Source organism: Hetaerina americana, unplaced genomic scaffold (genome assembly GCF_022747635.1).
Source record: "Hetaerina americana unplaced genomic scaffold, ioHetAmer1.1.p SCAF_10, whole genome shotgun sequence".
Taxonomy (NCBI): domain Eukaryota; kingdom Metazoa; phylum Arthropoda; class Insecta; order Odonata; family Calopterygidae; genus Hetaerina; species Hetaerina americana.
The window spans coordinates 67,019,088-67,025,686 of NW_027286070.1; positions in this window are offsets into that span (position 1 = coordinate 67,019,088).

Genomic DNA, 6,599 nt, shown 5'->3' on the forward strand with positions numbered 1-6,599 from the left:
GATTTTTGAATTCCTTTGACTTTTTTTTTAACTCGGTTGCACTTGACTCAACTTTCTGACCATTGTAGAATTAAATTAATTTTGGCCTATAATATAATGCTCTAAAATAAAATGTGATGAATTATTTTTGAGATTTAAAATTAGATTAGAGTTAAATTAGGATTTGGCAGCAAAAATTAACTTTAAGACTTATCTGTGTCTACCTTGATGGCCTAGTTCGTAATGGAGAATTAAACATCGGGACGAAAAGTAGTTTATTAAAATGAATTAAATGAGCCTAAATTATTTACGAAATGATATCGAATAGTTCCCAAATTGAAGCACAGAAAAATTGACCTGCCTTATGCATACGTCATCAATGATCCGTTATTGCACCGTTAACGTGACATGTTCATGGCATGAGCACAAAACTATCACTGCTCTTCTTCTGTAGTTTACATCTCGTAGCAAGATAGCAGGTTATAGGATATGATAAGTATATTTATTGCAAACGTTTTCATTCTCCACGTAACACCTGATGTGGGAGTATATTAATATACTTATGTCAACTGTTAATATCTATTGTTCAACCTTCTCCAATATCTATTATCTTTAAATTCAAACGTGAACTATTGCACTTAAATAGTTTACTTATTCTAAATACTCTCATTCAGGGCACAAAAACTTCCATTAATGTACGTGTCTACGCCTTCCTTTCAGCAAGTTATCACTAATTTCATTTTACACCAGACGCCTGTCGTTATGATATGAAAGGTATTCATTTCCTTAGAATGTTCTTAAATAAATTTAAAAAGTATTGAAAAAAGCCTTCAACTATGTCCTATATAAGTATGTATTACTGGACTCGTTTATTATTATAATTTTTATTATTCATTTCTTTTTCCATTATTCAGACAGTGTTAATCATTTCAGGCGTTATTTTGTGGAATTGTTCCCTGATGAACAATGTCAAACTAAAACTTTTTTAATCCAAATGTTTCATATGGATTTACAAAGTTTTATTTTGATATTATTCAGACTATGTTGCTTAAAAAAGTGCATAAATGTGTCCTTTTCTCTTTTGTTATAATATTTTTTAGGCAAATTGGTAGATGTTTTATTTTAAATCTCTTATCATAAACAGTTCCAGTGCTCGGTTTGATATTTGAACCTACTCTGTTCCGCCATGAGTCGCAGGCTCCTTAGGACATGCATTACGAATAATCCAACCCCATCCTATATCCAGTCGCTCATTGTCAACATTTAGTTGAATAACTGTTGGCAATGATTCATATAATAAAGTTCTAATAGCAAAATATGCGACCTCTTCCGTTTAATAGGGGTGGCAACACATGTTCCGAGTGTTATTCCGTGTGTCGCACATTTGCAATCTTACTGCGAATTTAAATTCGCTTTAGGCTTGAATAAACTGATACAAAGGACGTGAAGAGAAATCCGCTAAGTCATTTAAAAGGTGTTAAGCATGAGATAAATTTGCATACAAAATATATGCACGATTTGGCTATGGCCGTCAGTTCGAAGATGAATTCCTTATATGCAAAATCATTGGTTGAATCAATCTGCAAACTCATCTCCTACCTGGGGCAAATTTTTTTAAGGACCGATTCAGTGGTTCCATGGCCGACGCTTGAAATGCAAGTTTCGAATCGAGAATAGTACCCACGTGTTTAGATATAGTAAAATCATTCGCTCTCCAGTATATATTGGTCGCTTAGACCATGCATATAAAATTCGGGAAATAGATGCCAGAACTAACAGACTCAAGGACTCCTTCTTGCCACGGACAATAGGGGAGGGAAACTGCAGGGTTATAGATAGCAAAAATTGCACTTGCCACCTACTGTGTCTAGGAAATAATTAGGCCTACTCAATGGCATGCACTTTCACTAACCTCGTGTGTGTTGTTGTCAAAAGCCTTTCTTTCCGCATGACCTCATTAGAATGCCTTTAAATAATGAAGTGCTCTGTAAAGTATTGCTTAATCTGCTTTGTCTGTTTTTAAGTTTCTCCTTCCATCCCTCGTCTCTCTCTGTGGGGGGAGCCTGCAGCGTTTGGTCACATTCCCTACCTGTGTCCTTGGGGGAGGAGGCCGTTGCATGTCCATTTGGTAGTGACATATCGCCTTCCTACTTTTCAAATTCTAGATAACCCGTTATTTTATGAATTTCTTACTGCATCCTAAGGTGCAATTATTTGTTAGATGATAGGTATTTGCATGCGTGTAGAATGAAATGAGATTTTTGCATGAATGTATACGCCACCGGTGGGCATAGTTTTGCAGGTATGTGTTGATTTTGTGTGTCGTTTGGTTCCTTTTTACGGGTAGTGACCTAACACCCCCCGCCTTACGCCCTTCTACATCTACATCTACTGAATACCCCGCAAGCCGCCGCAAGGGCGTGTGGCGGGGGGTGCTAGGACACCACCCATAATTTAGAAAAGAAAAAGAAAAAAAAAACCGCATGCAATAACGACAAAATCATATATATAAAAAAACATGGCATACATTCATGCATGAACACTTACACCCCACACAAATGCAAACACTCTAACTACCAACTAACATACACATGCACCTGAAAGTATACCTAACATCTCTATAGTGTTTAATTTTGTTCCGACTTGTAAATTCAACGTTTTTAATATTTCTAAAGTGACTTCGGGGCCCTTGCAGCGGCTTACGGGGCATTATGTAGATGTAAACGTAATGGTCTTTTGGAAATACCTTCAGCATATATACTCGCGCAGAGGGTTATGGACTTACCATTTATCCATACTAAAAAGATAGACTCGTACTTTTCCACAGATTTTATTATACGGTACAACGCGTTTCACCGACTTGCGGCATCATCAGGTACAAATTTGCAAAACAGACAGAGCAAGCATATATACCCTCAGGACAGAGTGGGGGCGGGGAGGGTTGGAAGGATTTGAGGGGGGTGGGGGCTCTCAGGTGCGTTGTTGGGTTGTTTTGACCATTTCCAGGCTAGTTTCTCTGAGAGGAGTGGGGAAGGGTATGGGAACAATTGCTCATTACAAAGTGTCGTGTTGGGGTTTACCAAGTGCCTTCTTATCTCTAATTGCTCGAGAGCGTCCATTTTGAATCCATTTGGGAGTGTGTGTAATATCTCTGAGACAAAGTCACTGCTGTGGTCGAATTCTAGTAAATGCTTGGCAAAGAGAGAGTTGTTATTCTGATTTTTGTGACACCTTACGTGTTCCTTGACTCGTAACTTGATATATCACTATATATAACTTGAACTTGATGTATAACTATATTCACTTGGTCGTATGCTATATGAATTGCAGTCATTTCAGCTCAGAATTACTATTCATTGCATCACTCGTCACATAGGCTTCCTTTCAGCCTAATCTCTATCACTTTGCCCCGCATTTGCTCCATTCTTCAGTTCTCTTTCAGTCCTTTTTCCCGCTTTTATGCCGTCAAAAAAAGCTTATCTTTTTCCTCTCGCTCCTCCGTTTAATTCTCTCTTCTATTCCACGTTTTCGGATTCCCATTGCATATCAATTTCTCTTCCACCCAGTTTTCACCCACCCATTCCTCCTCTCCATAGTATTCTTCCGCTGCTAAATAATGAGTGATAAGGAAAACATATAAAATCATTTATGTTTAACCAGTCCATCACCATACCCTTCCTGACTTAGTCCGATGCCGTTCGAATGCATGCACCCTTCAGCGCAGACACATCGAACGGGGAGGAAATAGATTCTTTCCCTTCATTCTTCTGCCTTCACTTCTCTCCACGCTTCCCATGCGGGAAGGCAGAGGTCAGGGAGGGGTGACGTCCCCTCTTAAGCATCGTTGACGAAACTTGATTGCATGGCCCTCCATTCCAGAAATTCCAGGAACGGGCATTGTCACTTAAGCGAGGATGAATAGCCTTCCGGGTACTCGCAGGCACTTTCCCACGTCGCGTGTAAGTAGATGTAGGGAGTCTTTCAGATGCATAGGAAATTCGGGGATGAATGAGCAATACAGCTTATTTCATTTCCATAGGTTCTTAATTGGTGGATATAGTAAAGAATGGAGGAGAGAAATTGTTGTCATATATATATATACGTGTGTCTGTTTACATATATTTTATTTATTAGGTAATCTACCGGTTAAGGTGGGTTTTTGGATGGACACAGCTATATATATATATATATATATATATATATATATATATATATATATATATATATATATAAAAACACAGATGTAGATTTTTAGAATATAGAGACACAAAGAAAGGACACTCACAATTTGTTATTTTACGTTTCGACAGCACGTCTGTCGTCTTCAGATGATTCTGAAGACGACAGCCGTGCTGTCGAAACGTAAAATAACAAATTGTGAGTGTCCTTTCTTTGTGTCTCTATATTCTAAAAATCTACATCTGTGTTTTTATATATTTGTGTGTCGCCGATGAGCGTTCCATTTCGAAGATATTTTATATATATATAATATAACACAAATAGAAAAGAATAGACACATTTAATGTGTCTATTCTTTTCTATTTGTGTTATATTGTGTCAGCCCATTATTGTGCCGCTCGTGTGAGTTTTTCCGTACAATCGTGGTATATATATATATATATATATATATATATATATATATATATATATATATATATATATATATATATATATATACACTCATTTATATAGAAACAGATATAAGGAAAAGGGATGGGAACACACATAAAGGACGAACTGTTCGTCCTTCATGTGTGTTCCTATCCCTTTTCCTTATATCTGTTTCTATATAAATGAGTATTTATTCGCCGTTCGGCGGGATTTCGTGTTTGAATATATATATATATATATATATATATATATATATATATATATATATATATATATGTATATATAATATATATATATATATATACACACACACGAGATTACATTTGAACGGTATAATAGAACGTAAACGAAATTTAAAAATTAAATAGACAACACGTAGAAGGACACTCACATTTCAGGAAATAGAAGCTTTCGGACGCTCTCTGAGGCCTTCTTTAGGTCTGACCTGGAGGCCGAAAAAGCTTAAGCTTTCTGAAATGTGGATGCCCTTTTACGTGTAATATATTTTATTTTTGTGTTATATTGTGGCGTCCAAATGTTATATTATTCTCGTGAGTGCTTCTACATCACCGATGTCGATGTATCGATACACGTATATATACATATGCACATATCGATGGTCTCATATTATAGGCATATGAGTCTTTTCTGGATTTTGTAGAAGCTGAAAGTTAACTTTTATTTGTTTGTTTGGTAGTAATCACGCCAAGACATATCCCTGGAGTACAGCATCATCACAGATGAGACCTGCATTGTGCAGCCACGAATTCATGAGAAAATCCGAAATCAATTTTACAATTACGGTCAAATTTGAAAAAAAAATCGTTCATGGTTTATTAAAAAACCCGTCATACCAGAGAGCGTGCTTGCATCATATTAAATGGTAAAGGACGCAAACTATTTTTATAAAACTCTCACGGTTGAAAATGTTCGTCGAAGAAACGTGGGTTTCTTGGTGTATTGAGGTAGTCTCATCACTCGATCAACATTTGGAAATTTCGATTGGAATCCCGGTCGAAATCGAAACACGCATTAACTCCGAATGCACCCAGATCCGTGAGTTAGTCTTGGAACTGTGAGAGCCCGAGTCCAAGACGAAATCGGATTGAATATAGACGTGGGAAGGGAGAGACGACGCCAGACCGTTGAATGGTGCGCACTCATCTGTCACTGCAGCTGCAAAATGCGAAAGCAGCAGTATGCGCACTATCGGGGGAGGTGATAAGATTAGTCTCAGTTCTCTCTCTCTCTCTCTCTCTCTCCTCGCGCGTAACATATCTCCACACCCTTCTTTACCGGTCCATAGATGGACGTGGAATGCGAGGCGAGTTTCTCGGCCGTGTGAAGCGCGTATTTTGACGGCAAACAAGCCATATGACTCCGGACGCGCCTATCACGCTCCCCTCTGTCCGAAAGTCGAGCTTTCATCGACCAACGCGAAGAGGAAAGAGCAGCGATGAAAAGAAAAACACTTCTGACAGAACAGCGGGGAACTCATCCGTTTGACGAGACGAAGGGGGAGGTGAGGGTTTCAGACACCGCAATCCCAAACCTACTTTGGGCACGTCATTTCGGCGAAACCGACCAGGACCGCGGAACGGAGTACTTTCTCCCACCTCCCAATCAGTGCATGAAATTTCGCGTTTTACCGTGCGACGTCCTTAGTCTTGCACGAGCTTTCGGCTCGGTTGGCGGAGCCTACTATCTCATTCGTTACAATTTATACGGACAAAAATCCAGCAATCACATGTTAATTAAGATACCAATAGAAACATTTTATTAACGGGCGATCTGTAACCTGTGCTGGTGGGTGTCGTTTTGCAAGGAATTCAACAAATTGACTCTTTAGAATTGACGAATTGAGCGACCAATCTACGATATAATGATGTGTATTTACCTACAATACAAATAAATGTCTTGGTCAATAGGACATGGAAAGTAATGTCGTGTCTGCTCTTTTGACGTTCGCTAGTTATATACTTGAAGATTATAGTCATCAACAGTATTTC